This window comes from Equus przewalskii, chromosome 1, assembly GCF_037783145.1.
Source record: "Equus przewalskii isolate Varuska chromosome 1, EquPr2, whole genome shotgun sequence".
NCBI lineage: Eukaryota > Metazoa > Chordata > Mammalia > Perissodactyla > Equidae > Equus > Equus przewalskii.
Genome location: NC_091831.1, coordinates 77,869,739 through 77,897,614, shown reverse-complemented (window position 1 = coordinate 77,897,614; position 27,876 = coordinate 77,869,739). Strand labels below are relative to the sequence as shown.

General features: G+C 39.9%; 1 long non-coding RNA gene across 1 annotated transcript in view; it reads right to left on the bottom strand.

The window, feature by feature from the left end:
- The window catches only part of LOC139082567 (uncharacterized), a 76,960-nt gene extending 53,600 nt beyond the window's left edge, over positions 1–23,360 (bottom strand). Inside the window, exon 1 of the long non-coding RNA XR_011538707.1 lies at positions 23,189–23,360. This is a non-coding gene — a long non-coding RNA (uncharacterized lncRNA). The remainder of the gene's footprint in view (positions 1–23,188) is intronic.
- Positions 23,361–27,876: the final 4,516 nt, after the last annotated feature.

Genomic DNA, 27,876 nt, shown 5'->3' with positions numbered 1-27,876 from the left:
ACAGTATCTGTGTATAGTCATTTCTTTAGTCTTATAACATCCAGCCAAAATACTGGTTTCCAAAGTACATAGGCCACTTCTTTTTTTCCTTCAGTTTTTGGCAAGAATAACACAGAAGCGATGTTGTGTGCTTTGGTAGAATATGATGTCATATTACTGGTGAGGTTAACTTTGACATCTTGGTTAAGGGAGTGTCTGTCTGTCAGGTTTCTCCACTGGAGAGTTACTATTTTTCTTTCATAATTGATAAATATCTTGGGGAAGAAACTTTGAAGCCATCTTAATATCCTGTTTCTCTTCAAACTTTCACCCACCAATCTGAGCAACCTTATCAAGATACTGCCTAAAACATTTATTACTTTAGTATTTACCTAATGGTGATTTTCTTTTTCCCTCATTCTTTCTACATTTATTAACTGCAATTCTTCTGTAAGGTATAGACGTCTCTTCTCTTCTGTCTATTTATTCAGGTATTTACTTATATCAGTTAGATTCATATATGTTCATTTTATTCAATGAGTTGCAACCTAATATTATTTTTACTTATTTTGTTGCTCAAACTGTTTCAAGTTTGGCCATTGGTTGATCCTCCAGTTTGATTTCTGTGGCCTTTTGCCACGCCACCATCCTCCTTCATGTCTTTTCTCATTTTTTGGCATCACAAAATATTCTAGTCTCTTCTAGTATCTTCACTGTTCCGGGCCTGGAATCAACCACTTCTTCAAGGATCCCTGATCCCTTTTGTTGAGCAATGGTATTTAGAAATGAAGATGTGAGTCATAAGTGTGTTCCTTTCCATTGGAGAGCTCGTAGACTATCTCTGAGGAGGTAGCAAAAATATATATACACACATACATATTTGTGTAGTAACTCAGGCATACACACACATCTATATCTATTTCTATAGCTGTTTATTTATATATATATTTAAAACCATGAGTTTATAGTGATAACTCTAATTCCAAAGCCTTCCCCCTTTCCTCAATTGTAAATTCTTTCTACAACAGTAAAAAGTTTGGCTTCCATTATTTACAATATATTCATTTATTTATTCAATCTTTGCATGCACATAAAGTAGTCATAGAAATACTAACCCATGCATCTTTGAGAAACAGATTTACTAGCTAGAGTACAGTGTTCATGTACAGTTATTTCCTTCTTTAGCCTTACAGAATCCAATCGAAATACTTTTTCCAATGTTATGTAGGCTAGTTTTTCCCCCATCCCCTTTAATGTGGTTATCTCATTGATTTGTAATAAAGTTAAGCTCACTTGCAATTATTTGTATGTGGATTTCCCCCACATCTTGATTGTTTTTAAGTATTTCTTTATCAGGGGGGAGCTATGTGAAACAATATAGTTCTAAGAGTCAAAAGTGTCAGTTTCTCCCCGGTGCTATGAACCCATTCCCGTATCCCCTTCTTTTCACCTCTCTTCCATCCACTATAGAAGGGAAACCTTGTCATACAGAGGCAGACAGCTTAGCAGAATTGTCTCCTGTATTTATGTGGAAAGCAGAACATGTAAATGATGAACTCGAATATATAGCTCAGGAAACTTCAAAGCAAGGTTTTGAAGGTGCTTACGGGTGTCTTTTTGCCACCTATAATAAAATGCAAAAAGAGAGAGATAAATTGAGGAAAGAACTGTTCAAAAAAAAGAAGCAAGATGGGGAGATTTTTAAAAATTCTCTGCCTCTCCACATGGTAGATGGTAGATGCTGAGCGTCAGAAATGATTGCCAAAAGTGTGGCGTGGAGAAAAAGCTGAGCATGTGACTGACACTACAACTTTTGCTAAAATCACAGAAACATCAAGAGATCACACAAAAGGCCCTTTCAAGACATCAAGGGTGTGCTTCACAGATCCTCTCCATCGAAGCAGAGATCCTCTAGGCAGCTTAAGGGGCGTCCTTCAGCCATCTCAGCAGAAACCAAAGACAGAGAATGGCTTATTTCAAAAACATAGGTGGGTGAGGATTTTGTCTAATGGAGCAAATCTCCATGAAAGCAATGCAAGATCCACAAAGTTCTTGAGAAATTTGTTTCAACAGAAATACTGCCATTTTGGATGAAAAGGGACAGAGGGAACACATAAAAAATGAAAGAAGGATGTTGGACTCCCAAAATTGTACTGGTGAGAAGCAGACTGATAAAACTACTCAACTGTAAACATCTGCTATATTTCGTGAATATGGAAGGATGACTCAGGGTGGAGCCAAGAGCCTAGAGGGTGGAGCCAAGTGCTACAAAGGATTATTCCCAGGCTTTGAAACCTAATCAAGGAAAGTCTGGGGGCCAGCTGGGTGTTGTAGTGGTTAAGTTTGTGCACTCTGCTTTGGCAGCCCAGGCTTCATGGTTTGGATCCTGGGCGTGAACCTACATACCACTCATCAAGCCATGCTGAGGCGGAGTCCCACATACAAAACAGAGGAGGATTGGCATAGATGTTAGCTCAGGGACAATCCTCCTCACCAAAAAAAAGAAAAAAGTCCAACAATCATCTTTCTCTATTTCAGAACCCTCATGGACTACTGACTCCTTTTTACCTTCCATTCACCCCTGTTTGAGCTGGAATGTCTATAATTGTTATCCTATGCTGGTACCCCCATTGTATTTTTAGTGTGTTGGGGTCAGATAACTTGCCTCTTTAGTTTCACAGATCTATGAATAGATTACACCCAGGACCCTCATCCACACCTGAGTTGGATGATTTTAATGATTTTTCTGGACCATGAGCTAATAGTGGGATGGGTCCCTAGGAAACCTTGGGAACACGTGAATGTATTTTGCATGTGGGAGGGGCTTGACTCTAGGGTGAGAAGTGAGGGTGGGACTTCAAAGGAAGCGGTAATGGCTCCATTTGTAATGCTTGGATGATGAGTATATCAGTTTCCATTCTATTGTTTTTCTTTATACCCTATACACATATCATAAGTGCTTTCTTACTTATGAAATATTTAATAAAAACAATTTATTTTAAAAATTTGAAAAATTTAAAGCTTCCAGTTCAGTTTCACTAGATAGTGGAGACTTCCAATTGTCTACAAAAATCCAGTCTTCCCTTTCTCCGCAGTAGTAGATTGATTGCTGGCCTATGGGCACTTCCATCTCCCCGTGGTCCTGGGAGCGCATGCATCACTATGAGTCCACCAATGGCAAGGGAATAGAGTGAAGAGTGCCGCTTTCAGTCTGCGCCTTAAAACACTGCACGTGCACATTTCTCACTCCTTCCCCTTTCTCTTGTGCTGGAATACAGAATTCAGCAGGAATTCAGCACAAATTCAGCAGTGTGGATTCGAACAACACTAGAGTCTTGCTGTTCAAAAGTGTCTTTCTCAGCTCCAAGTATCTACAGCATCTGCAGCTCCTTAGAAATGCAGGACACCAGGCCCCTCCACAGACCAACGGAATCAGAATCTGCATGTTAACAAGAGCTCCAGGTGATTCCTATGCGCATGAGAGTTTGAGAAGCACTGCTTGGAGAAACAAGATGAAAGGACCGTATGTCCTGGAACGAGTTCATGGAGCAGAACTGGCCTATCACGTGAGGGAGAAGTAAATTCTTCTTGTTTAAGTCACTACGTCAGTGAGAGTCCTTGTCATGGCCGATTAGCTTTTATAGTGCAATGGGAGACTGAGCACAAGAGATTTGCTTTCCATCCTCAAAGTCCCCATTAGCAAGTCTTGCCAAGAGATTGAACAAAATTAGGAGTTAAAGTGGAGGCTTCCAATGTAGATGACGTTTGTTCTCAAAGTAAATTCCTCCTGATGTTTTAGCATTTTCAATAGCTGACTCTGTCTTCTTGCCCTCAAAGGAAGCAACCAACAAGTCTTTGTGCCCAGATAGAGTTCCCAGGCAATATTTCCCCACAAGAGAGAGACAGACTGGGAGCCTTATTCACACAACTCGCATGAGCTAGCCCCCGTCTTTCTTCCTTTCACTTGAGTAGATAAACAAGGGACATCAGATGCATATGAAGAGAACACAGCAGGACAGAGAGAGGCCAAAATAAGGATTAAAAATGCACCGTGGGGAAAACGGATAATACAGGGAACCTAATGTAACTGAATGAAAGCGCTTGTTCTGATACTTGGCAAGAATCAAAAGGATACTTCAGCCGTTAAACAATACCACTTCTACGAAAACCGAACAATCAGAGAATATAAAGGGTTTTTAGACATTAGCCTATGATTTTGAAATTAAAAATTCAGTAGAATGGAAAATGAAGTCAAGGAAATCTCCCAAAACACAGAGCCAGAAGGAAAGTGAGGGAAAATATTGAATAAAAAGATAAGAGGCCTGGAGGACCAGACCAGGAAATCCCGTATTTGACTAATAGGATTTCCAGGAAGAATAGAGAGAATGGAAGGGGACATTATGATGGAAATCAGAAACCTTTTTACCAGAGCTGAAAAAAAGACCTACTTCAAATGGAAAAGTCCTAGTAGGTGCCTAGCAAGATGAATTTTTTAAAAGGTATTGACACGGAGGATAAAGAAAAAAATCTTAAAACTTCTCCGAGAGGAAAACAAGTCACCTAAAAAAGGAACTGGAATGAGCCCTGACATCACATTTCTGATCAATTTCCCTGAGTGCTGGAGAAATGGAGCAATTGCCTTACAAGTAGTAAGAGAAAATATTTTAGCCAGACTATCAACTATGAACTAATGATATTTTTACACATTTGAGTTTATCTCCCATTCACTCCCTTCTCTTTGGAAGCTACTTGAAGAGGTACTCTAGAGCACTTTGGGAATAAACCCTGAAGGTGGAAGAGCTGGAGTACCAGAAAGAGTGGTTGCCTCCCCCCGAGACCCGTGAAATCTTGGAGTAAGTGCTGTGCTGTGGAGCTAAAGGTTAACCAGCCCAGTCTGGAGTAGGAGGGACAGAGCTCAAGAAGCAGGATTGCCAGGAAAAGCATTACTCCCCAAAACAACATATAATATAATTGAACAAATGGAAAAACTTTTTATAATAAAGGTGTATAATGCAAAGGAGAAGGACAATTAAAAACTCCAAGATAGGCCAGCCCCGGTGGCCTAGTGGTTAAGTTCAGCCCTCTCCACTTCAGCGGCCCGGGTTTGGTTCCTGGGCACAGACCTACACCACTCATCAGTGGCCATGCTGTGATGGTGGCTCACATACAAAACAGAGGAAGATTGGCAACAGATGTTGGTTCAGGGTGAATCTTCCTCAGCAAAAAACAAAAGCAAAACTCCAGATAGGGCTGGCCCTGTGGCCAAGTGGTTAAAGTCCTTGCACTCCACTTCAGTGGCCCAGGGTTTCACCAGTTCAGGTCCTGGGTGCAGACACGGCATTGCTCATCAGGCCATGCTGAGGCAGCATCCCACATGCCACAACTAGAAGGACCCACAACTAAAACATGCATTTATGTACTGGGGGGATTTGGGGAGAAAAAGCAGGAAAAGAAGAAGATTGGCAACAGTTGCTAGCTCAGGCACCAATCTTTAAAAAAAAAAAAAATTTAGAAAAAAAAAACCTCCAAGATAAACAAAAACCATAGGAAAAAACCACTTGATCCAAACAGAAAGCAAACTGAAATGTGGCGTGATATTAAGCAGTTGATGGAATATTGAAAAAGAAAATCCCTTTTATGTTGATGTTATGAACATTTTTCTTTAAGTGGCTCTGGGATCACGACATTGGACTCATAGAGAATGAGACATTATTCTAGCAAACTACTTGGCCCAGCTGTAGATAATATTTCTAAAATCAAAATAATATACATAAATTTATTGGAATTCAACTTCTGGAAATAAGTTAGGGACAGAGCACCAGATCTGGTCATGGTTTTAGAATGGAATTCTTCCATTTATGGAGCAAATGATTACTGTATGCCAGGTACTATCCTGGCCATTGAGGATACAGCAATGAAAAAAGAAAAAGGAAGAGGAGGAAGAGGAAAAGGAAAATCCCTATGTTCATAGAACTTAAATATGTTAGCAGTTTCGACTATATAAAAGGACGTCTCTGCCTTGGAGAAACGAGAATCATAAGCATGAATGAGCATAACAAAGTAACTTGATCTGTATAGAAATCAGATACAAAGAAAGCGAAATTACAAATACACAGTCATAGTAAGAAATTTTATCATACATTTCTCAGAACACCAAATGAAGTAAACAATGTATATTACAATATGGAAGATTTAAATAACAAAAATAACAAACGATCTTCATAAAAAGAACTTGATATTCAATAAATGCAGAATATACTTTCTATTCAAACACCATGGAACAGTCTCAAAAATTGAACATGTTCCATAAGGCAGAAAACACTTGACCCATATTCATTAATCAAGATCAAGAACATGAGGAATTATCAATAAAATGCTAGTTCTTTCCCCCAAGAAAAATACATACACATGCCTCAACCTGGAAATTCACAACTACTTCAAAATAATTGAAAAGCACAGCATTACAAGAGTGAGAGCTGTGAGACAGCCAAAGCAATACTTGCAGGGGAAATTCTGAGAAGAGAGCAGTTTGAGCTCAATCTGACTCAGATGTGCTCTCTCGCTCGCTTGCTCTCTCGCTGTCTTTCTCTTATAGTAAAACAATCAGGACTAGCAAACAGAGCCTGGGAGATGCATCTAATACTATGGATTCTCCTAGAATTTCTGAGAAATTGCAAAGGTTCAGGACCTTATTTTTATGTGTTCTCGGTCAGGACCCAGAGGAAAAACTGGGATATCACAGTCCTCTGAGGGGATTAGGTCATCAGAAGTCTGAAAATCCCCGTAGAAAAGGAAGATGGGTCCCTGCTCTGCGTGCCCTATTTGGTCTTAGGAGGACTTTCCTAATCCTGCGATCCTGGTGCCCTGAGTTGCTCCTGGTCGCTGCAGTTGTTACTGTGCTGCCCATGTGCTCCCGGCCTGGGGAGACGATGTATCAGCAGAGGGATAATATTTTTCACGGCTGAAAACAAGAGTGGTGTGCCTCCTGCTATGTTTTCTCCACTGCTTCATCCACTCTAACAACATAATCAATACTGAGGCTGGGACAACCAAAAAGAAGTGGGTAGACAAAAGAAAGAGAAGAGAGAAGAGAAAAAGAAAAGAAAAATAACTTATTTAGGGAGAATCCGTGCCCTGAGGGAGGAGCATCCGTCTAAACAGGTGGAACAGGTTGCACCCATTGAGGCGGAAGTGATGATAGAGTTAAAAAGCATCTAACAAGGGGCTGGCCCCGTGGCCGAGTGGTTAAGTTCGCGCGCTCCGCTGCAGGCGGCCCAGTGTTTCGTCGGCTCGAGTCCTGGGCGCGGACATGGCACTGCTCCTCAGACCACGCTGAGGCAGCGTCCCACATGCCACAACTAGAAGAACCCACAACGAAGAATACACAACTATGTACCGGGGGGCTTTGGGGAGAAAAAGGAAAAAATAAAATCTTTAAAAAAAAAAAAAAAGCATTTAACAAAAAGCAATGACAACTCCCGAGAAGATACAATTAGCACATACAAAAAGACTTTCCGGAAATAAATATATGAATTTTGAATTTGAAAATTTAATAGACAAACTGGAAAGAAAGAACTCATTAAGGATGGAATTAGTGATCTGAAAGATCAAGGAGAAGGATTATCTCTTAACAGAAGAAAAAATTAAAAAGTCATGGAAATCACGAGCCATAAGTTCAGATAGCTGGAGGGCATATCCGGAAGACATACTGGGTAAATAATAGGAGATTCACAAGGAAAACAAATTATAGGTGGGAAAGACATAATATGTTAAGTAATGGAAGACGTTTTTAAGCAGAAGACTTGAATCTGCAGATTGAAATGGCTCACGTAATTACTAACAATATGCACATAACTTTTGTCATTTAAAAAAAGAAATACTTTTTAGAAAAGAAAATAAAAATCGAAAATAAATGAACTAACCTTTCACTCAAAAACTAAAAAAGAACAAATTAAACTCAAGTAATTTGGCATAAAGAAGAAAAGAAAAAAATAGCAACCCAAAATAAGAAAACTGGACTAAAACTCCCATAAAATGTCAGTAAATTTGACCGACATAACCAAAAACTGGTTCTTTGGATATTTCAATGAAAGAGACAAATTTAGTCTAACCTGATCAAAAATGTAAAGCAAAGGCAAAAAAAAATATGTTAGGAATGAGAGGACAGTCATAAATAAAGACAGAAAAGAGAATTTTAAAAAATTGTAAAAGAGTACTATTGGTGACTTTGAAAACTTAGATTAAATGCACAATTTTTAAAGGGTATATATTTATCAAAATTATTTCAAGAAACAGAAAGCAACTATATCAATAACTGTAGCAGAAATCAACATTATAACATTACAATCAAAGAATCTTCCTCTTTAAATCATTCAAATTTAAAGTGATTACTAATCTAGCTGCATTAATATTTACTATATTTGTAACTATTTTCTATTTGTTGTCCTTTCTTTGTTTCTTTTTTTGTCTTCGATGCTTGTTTTGCATTCTCTGGTTTTAATTGAGCATCTTATGTAATTCCATTTTCTCTCCTTTCTTAGCATATCAATTATACTCCTTTCACAAATTCATTTTTGTAGTTGTCCTAGAGTTTGCAGTGTACATTTACAACTTCTTCAAGTCCACTTTCAATAACTATACTACTTCATGGGTCATGCAGGCACCTCACGAGCATCCAGTCCCTCCTTCCCTTCTCCTATAACATTGCTGTCATTCATTTCCCTTATCCTAATACATTGTTGTTATTATTTAGAAGAGTTATCTATTAGGTCAATTACGAATAAGAAAAATAAAAGACTTTCTTTCACCCTCATTTATTCCTTCTCTAAAATTTTTCCTTTCTTTATGTAGATCTGTATTTCTCCCATATCATTTTCCTTCTCTCTGAAGAACTTTTTTTAACATTTGTTGCGTGGCAGGTCTAATGGTGACAAATTCCCAAAGTTTTTGTTTGTCTGAGAAGTTTTTATTTCTCGTTCACTTTTCAAGGATAACTTTTCTGGATACAGAATTCCAGTTTGGTGATTTCTTCCTTTGACACTTCGAATATTTTACTTCGTTCTCTACAGATAAGGTATCCTTTTTCTCTGGCCTCTTTCAATATTTTCCTCTTTGTCTTTGGTTTTCTGAAACTTAAATATAATATTCCTAGGTGTAGATTTCCTCTGGTTTATCTTTTTTCTTGTTGTCTGAGCTTCCTGGATCTGTGGTTTGGTGTCTATCTTTAATTTTGGAAAATTCTCAGTCATTATTTTTTCAAATATTTTTCTGCTCCTTTCTCTTTTTTCTTCTCCTTCTGTTATTCTCATTACATGTACGTCACACCTTTTATAATGGTCTCATATAGAGATAAATTTTCCCCTATAAGGAAAAATATAATCTAAAAATTATATTTGAATAGGAGTCTCAAAAGACATCACCTGGCCATATACATTGACAATTCTTTTAGATAAGTATGCTGGTGTCATTGGGTACATCTAGGTGCATTCAGAAATAAGTCTGGATTAATTCCATGATCAGGAGATTATCAACACTTTTTAAAGTGCAACAAGGTTGGGCATGGTGGCCTGAAGGAGGAATCCAGGAAGCTCTTTCAGGTAAATATTTCTTCATTTGCGTTAGTTTGATATTGTGCAATGTCCCTGCTGGCCCAGATTGTTTGCTCCTCAACACAAGTGTGGTTCCAAACATAAGTGGGCTTGGTGTGAGGGATCTTACTAGAACCCTGCTCAATAGGGCATACCATACTAACTGGTACCAAACAGACCCAAAAACTCCCAGGCAAGATATGCTACAAATCAATAATCAAAAGACAAATAACTCAGTAAAAATGGTCACATGATTTTAGCAGACACTTCAAGAAGATATACAAATAGCCAAGAAGTACGTGAAAAATGCTCAATATCAGAGTATTGATAGAATATTAATACACACACATATACAAATATATATGATAAGTAGATAGATAGATAGATAGATAGATTTCAAGGAAGTGATTCACACATTTGTGGGGGCTGGCAAATCCAAAATCTACAGGGCAAGCTGACAGGCTGGAGACCCAGAAAAGAGGCGATGTAGCAGTTTAAGACTGAAGGCCATCTGCTGGCAGATCCCCTATTTCTCTGGCGTCCTCAGTCTTTTTTCTGTTAAGGCTTCAACTGATACCACATTATGGAGGGTAATCTGCTTTACTCCAAGTCTATCAATTTAAATGTTAATCCCATCTAAAAACTATCCTTACAAACTTCTAGACTAGTGCTTGGCCAAATACCTGGGTACTGTGATCTAGGGAAGTAAAATTAAACATTTCACCAAGTAATGAAGAGATTTTCCTGTTTTTGTCTTTAAATGCTTTATGATTTTAGCTTTTATATTTAGGCACATGATCTATCTCAAATCAACCTTTGTTGAGAGATAGGAATTGAGGTTCATTTTTTAAAACACAGACATCCAGATATTCCAGTAACATTTGTTTAAAAGATTTTCCTTTCCCATTCGATTACTTTGGCTCCCTTGTCATAAGGCTAATGACCATAATGACCATGTTTATCACTTCTCTAGTCTGTTCTTTGATCTAGTTGAAATATTGTTTTTAACTTTTTAATCTGTTCTGTGTTCATGTGCCTGTTTTTAGATGCTTGCTTGAGGAACCATTGGGGAGGGGAGCAGAATACAGGCCAAAAGTGAAAATTAAACAGATATTAATATGCTTCTTAGCTGCTATGACTATATCTTTAATTCAAATTTATATAGGAGTCAAAAGACTATTTAATCTAGTTGAAATGGACAGCAAGAGGACAGTAATAAAAATTAGTTTGAGTTCAATAAAATGCCTGATTGAAACTCAACTCAGTTGGTAGTGATCTAATTGTCATTTCAAGTTTATTCACTTTTTGTATTTCTATAGAACTTCCAAGGCAGAATTTTTAAATATGATACTCGTGGGTTATCTAAGTCCAGGTCCTAAATAACACTCATTTAAAAATTTCTGTCCACTTGACAAATTCAAACAGTAGTTTACAGATAATAGTGACATAGCCATTATTGCAGAATGAATTAAAATCATATTTGGGCCAGATGCACTTCAATGCAATAGGTTTTGGTTGGTTAGAATACAATATTTAGAAAGTAATCTGCCCTCTGTCAGTGTAACTAAAGTACACACACACATACACATATATCTGTAGGTAGACATATATATCTTACATAAGTTATATAGAAGGACTCATTATCTCTTTATATATATAATTATCTTATATAAAAAAACTACAAGTTCTATTAGTCGTATTTCTGTTCTTCGTTAATAATTTTAAAGCATGTGGGAAAAATGATACCACTCTTACAATGCATTGTATTTAAGTTTCTCCTGCCAGAGATGAAATCTCTGTCAATAGGCTGGTCGTAAAGCATGACCCATGTGAGAGTCTGCATTAGTTGGGTTTGTTTATCAGAACATGGGGCCAAAAAGATCTTTGTTTCAGACCTCCTCTCCTCATTTCTCCCCGTCACCATTTACTTCTTTTAGAGAAGATGCCTAATTCATTGTTAAAAACTGAACGCCAAAACCTGCTAGAAATCTTAGACGTCCATCATTCTGAGGTGAAGGAGGATGGGTCAGTATAACCACTACAGAAAATACTGTGAACGCACATTGAGGTGATGGTGGTTGGCCAAACATTCATGTTTTTATACGAATTACCGCTGCTAACTTTGTAGAGAAATGTATATGGAAGGATGATTGCTATTTGTCTCTTCATTTAGCAATTAAAAACAGCATGACAGCTCTAAATTATTACACTGAACCAATAATGCAAACAAGCCTCCACTACTTTTAACTGACTCTCCTGGAAAACCTCTTGTAAGTGAAGCCAATACACTTAACAACGTGAATTTAAGTATTTTCAACGATGCCTTGATTGGAAAATGCCTAGTTTGGTTGAGCTGGCGTGGAAAAAATGATGAGTCTCACTGACAGTTTAGACTAATATTCAATGCAGTTGATTAGTGAAATGGGAAGATAATTCCTTGCTTCTGACGAAGGGGTCCAACTTTACGTACAAAAGGTTTTGCCACTATAATTTCACAAATAAAAAATGTATACTTATAAATTCAGCATCAAAGTTTCCATGGCAATATTTCCTTAGTCTCCTGGTGCGTAACTCACATACTATCATTTTTCCTTACATGGTCTAGCTGACCATGGGATATATTCATAGCAACTCAAATTGCGTAAAAGAAATTCCCCAAAGTAGGTATAATATAAAGCTGGGGGGAAAAAAGAGAATACCTTATTCTTGTTCACCTTTAACTCTAGGAAAAGCAATGAAAGAAGAGGACATAACTTTTAATGTTTATTTACCACTTAAATCATTATGGGTGATTAATGTAGAGCAATAAGGTATTAATTAATGATAGTTAATATGATTAATTAATTATAAAACTTGAGGGTTTTTAGGTTTTTTGTGACAGCTTCCAGTCTCTTTCCTCTTGGAAATGACTCGAAGAGCATGATCTGCGTGGGGATAGGAGTGTCGGCCCAAAGAATCAGCAGCTGAAATGCAGATTCTGGGGGAACATTGGGCCTGATGGAGTAGTTGGGTTACCTGTTTCAAAGAAAGAAGAAAAGACTGACCAAGAAGGAAAACTGGAGCTTTTATTTTTTAAGGCTCCCGCAGAGAAGTGTGTATCACAGCGCAGATTCTAAATATCTTGTATTTGATATAAATATTACTTTGAACCACGTGAAATGGCTTACATTTGACCATTTTGCTTACAAAAACAGCAATTTTGTATGATTCAACTGATATTTGAAAGTATAAAATACTTACTGTAAAGCCCAAGTAAAGATTTGGTGTCATTTTACTAGTTTATAACGATTTATATGCCAAAGCCCTCATCTTTATCTGTTTCACTTAAAGCCATGGACACTTTGGGCATTTTTACTTCCGATAATTCTGGCCACGTTTGTTTGGATAAGATTGAAACCACTATAAAAACCTGCCCTCTCTGATCTCCCAACACTTAAGTGGCAAAGTCATTCTAAGAGTCGCTCATTCAGGGAGGTTTCTGCCATCTTAGAATCTGCATTGTAAAGGCAGTTAGTCTCTTAGAATGATAAAAATCTTAGAACCATTAACGGAGGTCCATCAACTCTTGTTTTCAGCAATGACTCTACTGTTGTCTTAGACATCAAACATGCCCTCCTTGCTTCAAATGTAGCCACCAGTATTAATCATTCTCATTATTGATTATCTGTCACTTTCATCTGCCTTTATGTGGTTTTCAGCAAAGAATAAATACTCTTCTCAGTGATTTAAACGTCCTTGAAAGACGACAAAGTAATAGTGACAGGAAGCTATTATTACCAAGCCCTTAGGTTTCATTTTTGAATATATCGCCACGTGCGCCATAATCATTTTGCAGGCATGTCTCAGAATAGTCTTAAGAGTGTGCTCTGTGACCGCAGTTCAAAGGACTGGCACTTCTACGACACTGAAAGAGCATTGAACCAAGATGCCCTTGAAAAGTAGTTCCCAAATTCTTAATTTGTAATCATCTGTAAAAATTGGATACTAATGCCTTGCCTACTTCCACAGTTATTGTAATGAAATTCTGATGAAATTACTCTAATGTATCTAATGAATGATTTATATGGAAATGATCTACAAACTTTAAAGCACTATTTTATTGGACTGTCTTCTGATATTGAATTGTAGTAGTGGTTTATATGTTTCAAGCTTCGTTTTTAAATTAATTTTGTTCCTCTTCACACCATGTACTTTTGTTGTTAGTGCCATTCAGTGAGTTTCGACTCCTAGCGACCCTGTCAACAGTGGAGCAGAACCCTGCCTGGTCTTTTTCTGCCATCATCTCACCTTCTGGTGCTATATCAGACAATGCTCCACTGCTGTTTATAGGGTTTCTGTGGCCAATTTTTTCAGAAGTGGGCGGCCAGGTCCTTCTTCCTAGTCTGTCTTGTCTGGAAGCTCCGCTGAAACCTGTCCACCATGGGTGACCCTGCTGGTATTTGAAATACTGGTGGCATAGCTTTCAGCATCACTGCAACATGTAGCTGCCACAGTGTGATAACCAACAGACAACAGATGGGTGGTGTGGTTCCCTGACCGGGAATGAATCCGGGCTGCAGAGGTGAGAGCCCAGAATCAACCACTAGACCACCGGGTGGCTACATCTATATACTTAAGACCTGACATTTTGTACTTCCTACTTCAATCTTCTTCCTTCTTCCTTCCTATCCAATACTTTCCTCTTCCCACTTCCTAATTCTCATTTTGGTTTCACTCTGTAATATCCTTACAAGAGTAGGATTACATTAACCTGCCCCTCATTCATTGTATGATTTTTGTTATATCTAACTTTTAGGCACATTATAAACCACGTCTTACAGTGGGATTAATTGTGTTTTAAAAAGTTTTATTTTCAGTAAACTACAAGAGGAAAGAAAACATACTCTCTTACGTTTACCTACTTATATCACATTTTCTTCTCTATTCCTTTCTTCCAGTAGATCTGAGTATCTGATGAGATTCTCTTCAGCCTACAGGATATCATTTAGCATTTCTGGAAAACCACTCTACTGTTGACCAAGTCTTTCAGCTATCACTTACCTGGAAATGTCTTCTATTTTTACTCCCTTTTTAAGGGATATTTTCACTGGATATAGAATTCTGGGTTGACAGATTTTTTATTAACTTGCAACATTTTGAAAGTATTGTTGCATTGTCTCTGGCCTCCCTTGTTGATCCCTGTGAATAATGTATTTTATCCCTGGCTGCTTTCAAGATTTTATCTTTATCTGTTCTCTTTAGCAATTTATGATGTGCCTAGGTGTGGTCCTCTTTGTGTTTGTATTTCCTGGAGTTCCCGGAGCTTTTTGAATTTGTTAGGCAGTATTTTTCATCAAATTTGTAAAGTTTTAGCCAATATTTTTTCTGATATTTTTCTTCCCCATTCTTCCTCTCTCTTTTCCGTCCTGGATTCCAAACACATATACAGTCATGTGTCACTTAATGACGGGGTTATGTTCTGAGAAATGCATCATTAGGTGATTTCGTTGTTGTGTGAACATTGCAGAGAGTATTCATACAAACCTAGATGGTATAGCTTACTATACACTTTGGCTATATGGTACTAATCATATGGGACCACCATCATATATGCAGTCCATCACTGACCAAAACATCATTATGCAGTGCATGACTGTATGTTCAACTGTTTAAAATTGACCCACAGAAACCTAAGCTTCTATTTATTTTTCTTCAGTTTTTTTTCTCTCTGTTCTTGATATCACACAATTTCTATGCTCAATTTCACTGATTCTTTCTTCTGCCATTTCAAATACGAATATCCAGTGAATTTTTTATTTCACTTATTGCATTTTTAGTTATAGAATTTCCACTTGTTTCATTTTAATACTTTCCATTTGTCTGTTGATATTTCCTATCTGTTCACTAATTAAGATCCTATGTTCATTTAATTCTCTTAATATTTTTATAATAGCTACTTTAAAATCATTTTCGGCAAGTCAAATATCTGGGGCATCCTGGGTTTAGTTTCTATTGACTGCTTTCTTCATAATTATGGCTCACATTTACCTATATGTTTTTATGTCTTGTAAATTTTGGTTGAATATTGGATATTTTAAATAATATGTTGTAGAGGACTCTGGATTCTGTTATCCTTCTCTTGAGTGTTGAATCTTGTTTTAGCAGACAGTTCAATTACTGGCCCATCACCTCAAACTTGTGTGGACTGAGTTGTCTGCTTCATTAGCCCAGATCTATAAAAAGCCTGAGGCATTTCCAAGACCCTCTTTATTTGGCAGGACTCAATCTCCAAACTCTGTACATCCCATGGCTCTTTTCAGAGTTAGTTTGAAGCTTCTTTGGGCTAGTCTAAAATAGGTCTTACTCTAGGGCATGGTCCTTACTCCTAAGGCTCGGTCTTTCTGGTGCTTCAATCATGTACCAAGGTCACCAACAAGATGTTTCTTTAGCTATACTGGAACTTCAACATCCTCCAGCATGGTTCTTCTCCAGCACTGCTCTACCTAAAGTATCTCTGGTACACTTTTAACTCTGTAATGGCTGCTATGTGGAAAGATGTGGGTAATCTCACTAGAGGCCAGCTCTCAGGTTCACAAAGTACACCCCACAGGTTCTTCTCCAATTTCTGCTATTTCAGCTTCCCTGAACTCTAATCTTTAACTCCTCAGTTCAGTGGGACTGTTGTAATTTTGCAGAGTTTCCTTTTTCTCGGGAATCATAATCCTGTGCTGCCTGTGTCCACTGCCTGAAAACAGCTGCCTCATATTTTTGTCCAGTTTTACAGTCGTTTATGTTGGAAGGTATCAGTTACTAGTCTGGTATCAGGTACTCCATCATGGCTAGAAGTAGAAGAGACCCACTACATCTTTGTGAGTCATTTAATGGGTAAGTAAAAGAGAAAGATGACGCAAGACAGAGCTCAGAAGTCTCTCTTCTTTCTTTTCACAAGTTCCCATAAAGAAAATAACTAAGGTGGAGGTTGAAGAGCTGAGGAGAGAGATTGTAGACACTCTGAGAATATGAATAACAGGGTATGAAGGAACCTTAGATTTCTTCATTTTGTGTGAGAAAAATCAAGACACAGAAGTTAGGTGACTTTATCAGGTATTTAGTGACCTGAGTCAATAGCAGAATTAGGACCAAAGCCTAGGATGATGAAGTCTCAGACTATGTCTATTTCCATACTAGGCTGTACTCAATGGTGAACAAGTCCTTTAACAGGTGGGAACTTCTAGAACACTGAGAGGTACTTTTATTTCATTCTTAGCCCATTGGTTTGAAATTTTGGAACATTACCAGTCACGATCTGATTCAAAGACATTGTACAGCTCTCACTGAGACAAGCATCCTCAATGGCCGCACATCATAAGCTACTCAGAACATCTCCTGGGCTACCTCTCCTTCATGAACAGTTGTTCCAAAGTGGAACAGCCCCAGCCAAACAGACATATCCAATCACTTACCTGACTCAAACTTAGCAACTGTGCAATAAGAGCACAATCCTTAGAACAGTCATATATTCTATCGCGGAAGAGGAAGAGTTGCTTAATTATTTTATTTTGTTAAAAGCTCTGTGTTAGGCCTTGTGAAAAGATACAAAGATAGAAAAGGTACTTTCTCTGCCCACTAGAGACTTTAAGTAAAATCAAAATGAAGACGTAACATAAAAGCAGGCAGAGGCCTACAAAACCACAAAATGTGAAAGTAATTTAGCAACATTTTAAAGCAATTTAAAAACAAAGAATAGAAAGCAAAAACTCCTTTCGATGAACACAATCAATAAGCATTTACTTTAGCTTCATACTGTGGCCTGTAAAACAGAAAGATGATGTAGAAAGAAAGAGGAAAGAAAGAAATATTGGAAAAGAATTAAAAAGGACATGTGGAAGAAAGAGACACTAAGGGAAAAAACCCATGTGTGTGACTATAAACACAGTTTTAAAATGAGGTTTCATATATGTATATGAACTAGAAGTAGTAAGAAATAGAAACATATAAAGTCACTAATTCACAGAAATGTAAATATTTTATATTATAAAACTTCTGCTAAAGACTTGAATCTGTTAACATTTTGAAAGTATAATCATATTTACAGATTTCTGCAATTATTGATATAAGGGATGGGATGAAATTGTAGACAAATAGAAGGCCTTGTGTTGAACAAACTTCTTAATCTCAGTTCTGTCACTTGGGAGCTGTTTGATGTCAGGCAAATCACTTAATTTCCCTAAGCCTCGGTTTCTTCCTCTTTACCCTGGGGATAACTGCTCCCACTTTATGGACTTATTGGAGCTTTAAATGAAATAAAATATAAATCACTTAGCCGAGTGCTTATCTTGAAGTAAGTGATAGTCATTGTTATTATTATTAGTTTATTTTAATCCTGCTATTTGTCTGGACAGTTGAATTAAGAATTAGAGTTCAGCCAATAAGCCTAGGTTCCCTCCTGACTTCACAGAACGTACCATATGCTTAAAGCTTACAAGTTCTTGGCAAGTCTAAAATAGTTGTTTTTTTCATGAGGATCTATGTCTGTGTTGAGCTGCATACATCTGGTTGCAGTCCAGACATTCCTTACGCCAGAAGTCCCTGCACAAAAAAGGTTTACAGAGGCAGGAAGGATCAGAAATGAAGGGACTTCTCTCCTCCTTGATCATTGTTAAATAATTACAGAAGGATAGAGCTAACAAATTTTTCCTTAGTAGTAACTAGCACTTCTAGTTCACAAAGCACTTTCCACATTATCTTCCTTAAGACTTACAGACAAACACCATCCCCTTAACACATACACCCCCCAAATCCTGTGAGTTGGCATTAAGGTTTTCCTTGTTTTCTTCTTAGGAATCAGATTCAGAGGGGTCATGTAATTTATTAAACATCACACAGCTGCTCTGTGCCAGGGCCTGGCATTGGAATTCAGAAATTTCACCTCTCTGTCCAATACACTTCCCACTTGTACTAGTTTTCTATCACTGCCGTAACAAACTACCACAAACTCAGCATCTTAAACAACACAGAGTTATCATCTCATGATTTCTGAGGATCAGAAATCGAGGTACAACATGGATCAGCTTCCTTTGCTTGGTCCCACAGGGCTGAAATTGAGACGTTAGCAGGGGTGTGCCCCTTACTGGAGGTGCTGAGAAAGAAACCACTTCCAGACTCAATCGGATTGTCAGCAGAACCCACTTCCTGTGGTTGTAGGATTGAGGTCCCCATTACCCAGCTGGCGGTTGGCTCAGGAGTTGTCCTCAGCTTCTAGAAGCACCTACATTTGCTAGCCCATGGCCCTCTTCAAAGCTAGCAACAGGGGGTCGAGTCCCTCTCATGCTTCAAATCTCTCTGACCTCCCCTTTTTCTTGTCATCTCCCTCTCTGAGTGACTCTTCAGCCTTCCTCTTCTGATTTTAAGGGTTCATGTGATTACATTGGGCCCTGCTGGATAATCCAGGTTAATCTCCCTGCTATAAGGTCAGCTGATTAGTAAACTTGATTCTATCTGCAAAGTCCCCTTTACAGCAGTACCTAGATTAGTCTGTAATTGTATAACCAGGGGACAGAACTCTTGCGGAATCCTGTGTACCCTTCTGCTCTAGGCTGCTGAGGCAGCACTGTAGGTGGCCACAAGTCACTGGGGAGTGACAACGAACACAGAGTTTGCTTTAAAAGCAAGAACAGGACAAGCATACAAAATACCTGAGCAAAACTGAATTCTTGCGGGGACGAAAATGTACCATGACTATCCTAATTTTGCATTCTGCAGGAACAGCTCGGTCACAAGAAGAAACCTGTGGGCGGGGCATTGCACAGTGTGTTAGCTCTGGATGTTATCTATCTGCTAAGTCTGTGGTGCACACATATGTGCCACAAACTCCCTTCCTATTACTTTGACAGGCTGATAATTACTTTTATATCCTCCTTTCCTGAAACAGATTTCCCCTCTGCTGTGTACCGAAAAGAATAGCCAAACATTTTCTGTATTTTAAAGAATATAGGCACATGTTTGGTCATAGAGAAAAGCAATAGCTGATCTACAGGTTTTATTTTTACTTTGTTTGTTTACCCAAACTCTGCCTTCAATTACATTTTTATTTTAGGGTCAATTCGTTACTTGCCAATTCTTACCTCAAATATTTTCTTAAGTTTTTTTAACACAGGAACATATTGACCATGTGCTGTATCAAGTCCTAGCTCAAGAGTGACTTCCCTCAGGGAGAGATTTTGGATAACCCAACCCACAACTCACAATGTGTCTTTTATCTTCTGAGTATTTGGGGTTTTTATTAAAACCCATCTGTGAAAACTGATTGTGGCCATGCCTTATTTTTGACAGTGCTCAATTATATATGTATGTTAAAATTATTTTCCTTGATTCTCACTATAGATATAGACCCGAGATGGGTTATTATCACTCCTCTTTGCTCTTTTTTTGTTAAGCACATGAAGAAAAAGAGGCTTGAGGACGTTAAGTGACTAGAACAAGTTGCATAGCTAGTGGAAGTTGGAACCTGAGTCTTCCAAAACCTGGTCTGGTACCCTTCTCTTACCTCCGCATCTTTGCAGGGCTTGGGGACCACTTCTCAGCCTGTTTCCTTTGTCCCTTCTATCACTCATCAGGTCCCTGAGGACTTTGGCACTTGGCTTATTCTGTCTCTCACACTTCAACTCCCATCACCTTCCTGGGAAATATTTAACGTCCCTGTGGGTGTCTCATCCAGCAACAACATCCATACGTTCTTGACCTTTTTTACTCCAATAATCTTATACTTTTACGAAACTTCAGTCACTCACATCCGTGGTAACGCCAAACCTGGGTCATTATCAAGAAGTGCTCCATACCTGAATATTAAATTAGATCACCTACCATTTTAAATTAGATCTCCACCAAGAATTCTCTGAGCTGCTGGCCTGTATGCAACTGCCTAGTGGGACGTGTTCTCTTGGACATCGGAAAAGAACCTCAAAGTCAGCTTGTCCTAAACTGAAATCGTGAGCTTCCCCTACAAACTGATCCTCCCCCAGTGTTCCTGATATCAATTAATGACACCACCAACACAGAAACTGATACAAAAGCCAGAAACCTGATGCTTTTCTTACTACCTATACCCACACACCCACTCAGTCCAGGCCCTAATCCTGGAGACCTCTAAGTCTATGCCCTTCTGCTCATATTTATTCTTTCATTCATTCATTAATTTTCATTTCCAGGACCACTAATTGAGCTCCCAGTATGTGCCAGGTTTGGTTCTAGGTGCTGAGGCTACAGCTAGGGACAGAAAAGACAGAGATCCCTGCCCTTATTGCATTGGGGTAAGCTGCCGTCATTCTCCTCCTGGGATGTTCGTCCCACCCAGTGGTTCTGTCAGCACCCGCTCCTGCTCCACTCAGACCCTTTCTTCACACTGCAAGATGGCCATTTTGAAATGCAAATTCTTGCACTGAAAACCCTTCCTTGGATTCCTAGGGAAAAGACCTGAATTCTTAATCTACCCTATGAGTTCCTGCCTTATCTGGCCCTTCCTGCCTTCCTAGCCTGTTTTCCCACCAGTTCCAGCTCCCTCCCTGGGGTCACCTCTTTCTTTTAGTAGTTAATTCCTATCATCTTTCAGCTAAGCTCAAACAGCACAGACTCAGGAAAGCCTTTCTGACCCCCATTAAGACAGACCTCCCTGTTACACGCCTCATAGCTCCCTGCACCTCACTCTTCATATTTCGTTAGTGTTTGACTCTCTCATTCGAATATGTTGCTTTAAGACAAGAAACATAATCAATTTGCTCCTTATTCTATTCTCTGAGCCCAGCACAATTCTTGTTACATGGCGGGTGTTCAATCTCTATTTGTTAAATGAAGAAAGAAATGAATGAATGAACAGTCCAACTGCTCACTTTTCTTCTTTCCTTTATCTACCACTTCTGTGCTATTGATTGCAGTCATGCCTACTTCCTCTGGGACCATACTTTGTCAGCCATCTTCCTCTTTCTTTTCTTGCTTTGAATCTAATTTCTCCACAGGCTCTTTCCCTGAAACACACAGTCATGCTCAAGTCTCTCCCATCATAAACACACACCATGTCCTCACACACACAGCTTGTGGTCTTCTCCACCTCTTTCTCCTCAACTGCAATCACTCTTGGGCCCTCTAAAGTGGCACTAGATAAGGTTTCCAATAGCTTCTCGATGGTCACCTCTCCCCCTTCCCCTTCTGTGTCCTCCTGCAGCATCCAAAACTCTTGACTATTTTCTTGGTTAATCTCTCTCTTCCTTTGTCTTACAGGTCACCACTCTCTCCTGGTTTTCTCTCTGCTCCATTTCCTTACTTGATTTTTTCCAATGTTTTTATGTTAAAGTCTCTCTCATCTTAAAATAATAGATCACACGTCAAAAGTTCCTCTCACTTTGGTTCTTTCTGTTCCCTTTACACAGTCAAACTTTTTGGAAGCCTTATCTTCATGTGCCATTTTTGCTTTCTCACCTCTTATGTACTTCTCAATCTGCACAATCTACTCCCACTTCTGTCACTTCACTGAAGCTTGCCCTTGCTGCTATCCTTTCCTTTCTTATTTTTCACCCAAGCAGTTTCCTCATCTTGCACCTGATCCCTTTCAGTCCCAATGCACTGCCTGAAAATCCCCACTGGGTTTTCAAATAACTGCAGTGACTCTGATTGGTAGACAGTCATCGGTTTGACTGGCTTTGGGTCAAGTTCTACCCCTAGACCAATCAGTCATGCCAGGGATAAGGTCATGGCCACGTTTTTGCTCCTTCTAGAATATATAAGAGGGTGTTTTGTTTTGACTTTTTAAAGATGATGGGCAGGGAAGACATTCAAAATGAAAAATCTAATAGAGGATCTTTGCCTTCCATTGGGTTAAAAGAACCTGAAAAGTAATTCTTTATATATGGAAACTCCTAGAATCCAATAGAACAAAATTACCCCTAAAATCATTCCCTGTCTAATGCCCGTTGGGCAAGTCCTTTTGCTCAGAAGCAGTTTCCTCACACTGGAAGCAATAACAGATATTTACTGCAAAAGCACAGGGTGGTTGACAATGGTTCTAAAAATATTTCCCACTAAATAACACACTGCCATCTGGGGAAAGTGTGATCTTTGTGATTATTTATTAACCAAACAATCAAAGATGTTTACTGTACATATATCATGTGAAAGACTTGTGCTGATTGCTGTGACAGATACAAAGAACTAAGAGACACAGAGATTCCTCCTAAGAAGGGACAACCTTGTGGGGAGATAAAGTATGTCCTCGTAAAAATAATGACACCAGGAGGTGTATGTTAGGGATCTAGGAACTCACACAGATGATGTGCGTAGCATGAATTTTAGAGGCAGGAGAGATGAGTTTTTCTGTGTTTTGAAAGTTAAAGGCAACCAGACCATTTGAATAGGGTCTTAAAATCCAGGAAAGGTTAAGTGGAAGTGGCCTGTAATAGCGAGGGAATCACTATTCCAGGATCTAGGGGAGGTACCAACCCAGCAGAGGGAGAAGGGTACACAGTGGGCATTTACAGACTTCATTGGAGTCCTGGCCCTAGGGTTCAGCAGGATTAGGGGGTGAATGTCAGTGTGCCCACATCTGAGAATTTTCTCTCTGAGTAGACAGGTTCTTGAAAAGGGGAAACACTGACCTTCAGCATGAAGCCACTGTGCTGGAAAGCTGCCTGGATGCCACTCGGCGCCCTGCATCTGTGCTGCTGACCTATGTCACATGCAAACACAGAAGCATATGAAGCGTCTTGTCTTGTGTTGCCAAAGAGCTTGCAGCCCAGGCGCTATCATCCAGGTGGGAGTGGGACACAAAAGCACTGACAGTAACCAGCAGCCAGGCTGGTTTCCTCCTGGAGGCAAAAAAGATATTGTCCAATTCTTTTTTTCTCTCTCTTTTCCAGCCTGAGGCCCATAACCGCCCACACAGTTTAATGGTCTAGATCATGGAACAACCAAGCCCAGCGGAGCCCATTCCAAGCTGCTGAGACATATGACCTGGTTTTGGAGAGAGTGAAGAGGCAGCTGAGTGAACAGCGAGGTGACCTGTCTGTTCCCAGAGCACAGAACACTCTGAAGCAGCGGAGGGTCGGGGAAGCAAGTGCGCTGCTGGGGTGAGGGATATCATCCAAATGTGCATGGCAGGGCCAAGCAGTGGATGTCATTGGAATCTCTCAGCTTCTCTTTTTTAATTTTTCAACTCCACCTTCTCCCCCTTCCATCTGATCTCTTTCTCGCTTCCAGGAGAGCCCTTTCTTCTTTTCCTTCCCTCCTTATCTCTTGTACCCCACCACGGAGGGTGTGTTGAATAAGGAGTGAGCAGAGGTCCATTATGTTTTAACACTCACAGGTAAAGCACGATTGAGAGGCATGGTTAAGAGACAGAGATGAGGGCAGGGAAGTTAGGAGCATCACTCAGGCCAGAGGTGGACAGTCTGTCACAGGCCTGCTTGGGCAGGAGGACCTGAAGGGGAGTCATCTGTCCCTTGCTACGCTACCACCAGACCTTGCCTAGAGTCTGAGCCTGCTCTGCACCCCTCACAGGATGGACACGCCCCACCACAATAACGGGGGCTGCCAGCACCTTTTTCCAAAGAGGACAGAGAAGCTGTGGGGTTCCCTGACACCTGGGCATGGCACGACCTGGGAGTTAGGGGCTCAAGGGCTGGAGCATCTTGAGCATCTCTGATTAGGAATCCAGCACTTTTCAGAGCATCTCAGGGCAACTTTGCGCTTCACTTGCTTCACTCCTTTTCTCCCCATACCCTTGAACTTGTAAATGCTGCAACTGTAGTCTCACTCTTGGAAAGAACCTTAAATGCCATAAGGCTGCATCATGCTCTCCAGTCCATCTTTCTAATTTGTTTACCTTCTGCTTGAACACTCATGGCAGGGAGCTCACTGTTTCTACAGGCAGCTCATTCCATTGATAGTCCAGTCATACGATTAAATGCTCTCTTTTACAGTGATTTTTAAATTTTATAGCCTATATCTTCCACCAATTAGTCCTAGCTCTGCCCTTTGAAGACATACAAAATAAATTTTCATATTTTTTTCTCAGCATACAGATATCAGGTCATCCTAAATTTTCTTTCCCCAGGGCAAATGACTGGAATACTCTGCCATTTCTCCAAGCTGAGTTTCCAGACCCATCACTAGCCAAGTGCATCTCATCTGGGTGTGGGCCATGTCACTGAGGTCCCTTGTGCTGTGCCCCGCCTGGACTGTCCAACGCTCCCTGGAAGTAAAGGATGTCTACTTCATCAAGGGCTCACATCACGGATACAGCCCAGAGCTTGTTGGCTGCTGGGATAGCTTCAGCCCTTTCTTAATGCCTGTGTCCCCAGTGTCAACCCAAACACTTTTTTTTCAATTGTGGTAAAATACTTATAACATAAAACTTAGCATCTTAGCCCTTTGTAAGTGTACAGTTCAGTGGCATTAAGTCCATTCATATTGTTGTGCAACCATCACTACTGTCCCTCTCCAGCACTTTTTCATCTTGCAAAACTGAAACTCTGTCCCCATTAAACTCCAATTTCCCATTCCCCTCTTCTCCCCCAACCCCTGGCAACCAAAATTGATTCTACTTTCTGTCTTATGAACTCTAGGTAGCCCGTGTAATTGGGATCATGCAGTATATTTGTCCTCTTGTGATTAGTTTATTTCACTTAACATAACGTCTTCAAAGTTCATTCATATTAGAGCATGTGTCAGAATCTCATTTCTTTTTAAGGATGTGAAATATTCTATTGTATTATTTTATTTCACTTAACATAATGTCTTCAAAGTTCATTCATATTAGAGCATGTGTCAGAATTTCATTCCTTTTTAAGGATGTGAAATATTCTGTTGTAAGTATATACTACATTCTGTTCATCCATTCATCCATTGATGGACGCTTGGGTTGCTTCCACCCCTTGGCTATTGTGAATAATGCTATGAGCATGGGTGTAAAAATACCTCTTTGAGTTTCTGCTTTCAATTCTGTCCGGTATAAACCCAGAATTGGAATTACAAACATAAACATTTTGTCCTTGCTGCTGACGGACTGGCTTTCCCCAACCCTGTGTTTATGAGTTTGATTTTTTGATCCCAAGTGAAAGACTTTCCTATAGAACTACCATCTCTACAAATTGTTCTCATCATCTCAACCTGTTGAGATAATTAAAGCCATTTACATGAGCTGCTTGCCATTTATGCCTAATTATCATACAGCACAATAGCGATCATTTACATCATTAGCTCTACGTCAGATTAACTTGCAAGGCTCTGTGCCAAGCACAAGGTTTGTTTCTCACAAAGCTTGGTCACCTGTCTCCAAATTATGTCAATTAAGGAGAACACTAATGCAGAAAGCAGCCCCAGCCTGGTACATACTCCCTCTCCTACCCACTCCCCTCCCTCTCACCCTTACCTCCCTCTTGTGAATCTGTGCACTCTTCTCTGAGCTTTCTTCCATAGTCTCATTTTTTCTGAGAAATGCTTAGGGTGGCCTCTGGCACGCTGGGGTGGGGTAGTAGGGATGCCAGCTCCAGCTTGTAAGGTCCCCTGGGGGAGGCCAGGAGGGAAGCAGATAGTCAGCAGTGTGGTACATAGATGTCATGTGGGGTAAAGGTTTCAATGGAAGAGAAAATTGTAACATTGCTAAGACTGCTACCTGTCCAGGACAGTGGGCCAGGAAGAGGAAAGAGACAGCCAAGCTCTGTTATCGTAATTCCTGTCAACTCTGAAAGTCAGAACTACAAAGGTCCTTGCATCCCTTAGCACCTAGATCCCTATCAGGCCACTCGCATGACATTTCCAGCATCTATCTGTAGGCTGAGGGTAACTGGTGATTTTAAAGTGTTTTGTTTTCCTCGTCTGGTTGTAATACAGAACTGGGCAAGAGGCTCAACCAGAGAAGTGAAATATGGGATAGAATAGCAAATTCATCTGAAGAAAACATCTAATGATTGTTTCCAAAGTTCAGCATGGTCCCAAAGCATGCTGTTCCAGTTACCTATCATTTCATAAAAAACTACCTCAAAACTTAATGGCTGAAAACAACCACCAGCTTATTATATCTCACAATTCAACCCAAGTTCAGCTGGGAGAGTCTTCTGTTCCAGGGGGCATTGAAGACGTCCCTTGGTGGTATTCAGCAGGTAGATGCCTGGTCTGGAGTGCTGAAGATGGCTGCAGACCCATCCAATGCCTCAGTGGGGATGGTCGGAAGACTGGTTCAACTGGAATTGTCACCTGGAACACCTATATGTGGCCTCTGCAGCATGCCAATTACCTTGATAATCTCAAGGTAATCAGAGATCTTATGTGGTGGCTCAGGGCTCCAAGAGAGGGGTGTTCTAGTTAACAAGGTCAGAAGCTGCTGGCCTTCTACGCTCTAGCCTTGAAACCACCTAGTCATGTCTGATGTACCCTGTTGGTTGAAACAGTCATAAGCCCACACAGTTTCAAGAGTAGGAAACACAAACTCTACATTTTGATGAGAGGAGGGGCAAAGAATTTGCAGCCATGTTTTAAAGCTGCCATATATGTGAATGTGTGTTTTGAGTGCAGGATGATAAAACCACGCCCGTGCATGCAGTTGTTAACCACACATACCCCACACTGTAGTATTCACAGGGTTATGTGGTTTGGGAGGAGGAAAAAGGCACACCCTCTCAGTGCATCAGAGGTGGATGAAGCATGGCATTTAAGCCAGGCCATGAAGGATAGGCACTTCATCACAGATGGAGGTGGAGAAGGGACTGTCCGAAACACATGAGCGGAGACATGGCAGCAAAAAGAGCAAGAAAACAATGACATGGGGAGAAAATGACCAGGAGAGGAAGGAGGAGAACCATGAGAGTGTGCTGCAGGAGGAAGTGGCCTCAGGAACCAACATGTGCCCCAACACGTCAAACTGGCAAAGATCAAGGAGGATGTGGTAGGAGGAGCAAGAGTCACAAAGCATGTGGCCGAGAGGGACACTGTAGGATGGTGGAGACTGGGGGTGATTTTTCAGGTAGAGAGAAAGGAGCCAGCAGAGAAGGCGGGATTCAAGTTTCAAGTGAGTAGGAGACCAGCTGATGAGGTAAGGGTGGTTAATGACTTCACCTTGAAAATAAAGAGATGCTTTTTTCCTCAGGGGTAAGAGGAAAGGAAAGAAATGGATTACTGATTAAGAGATTTTGAAGTGCAGAGAAGTAAAGCAGAGGACAGCTTCAATCTTCTGAGTAAAATAGGAGGCAAGCTTATCTACTGAAAGTGAAAAATCACTGAGGAGTATGTAAGACATTTCCATGAAAATTTCTAAATAAATATGAAATGTGCTTTCTTTTCTAGAATT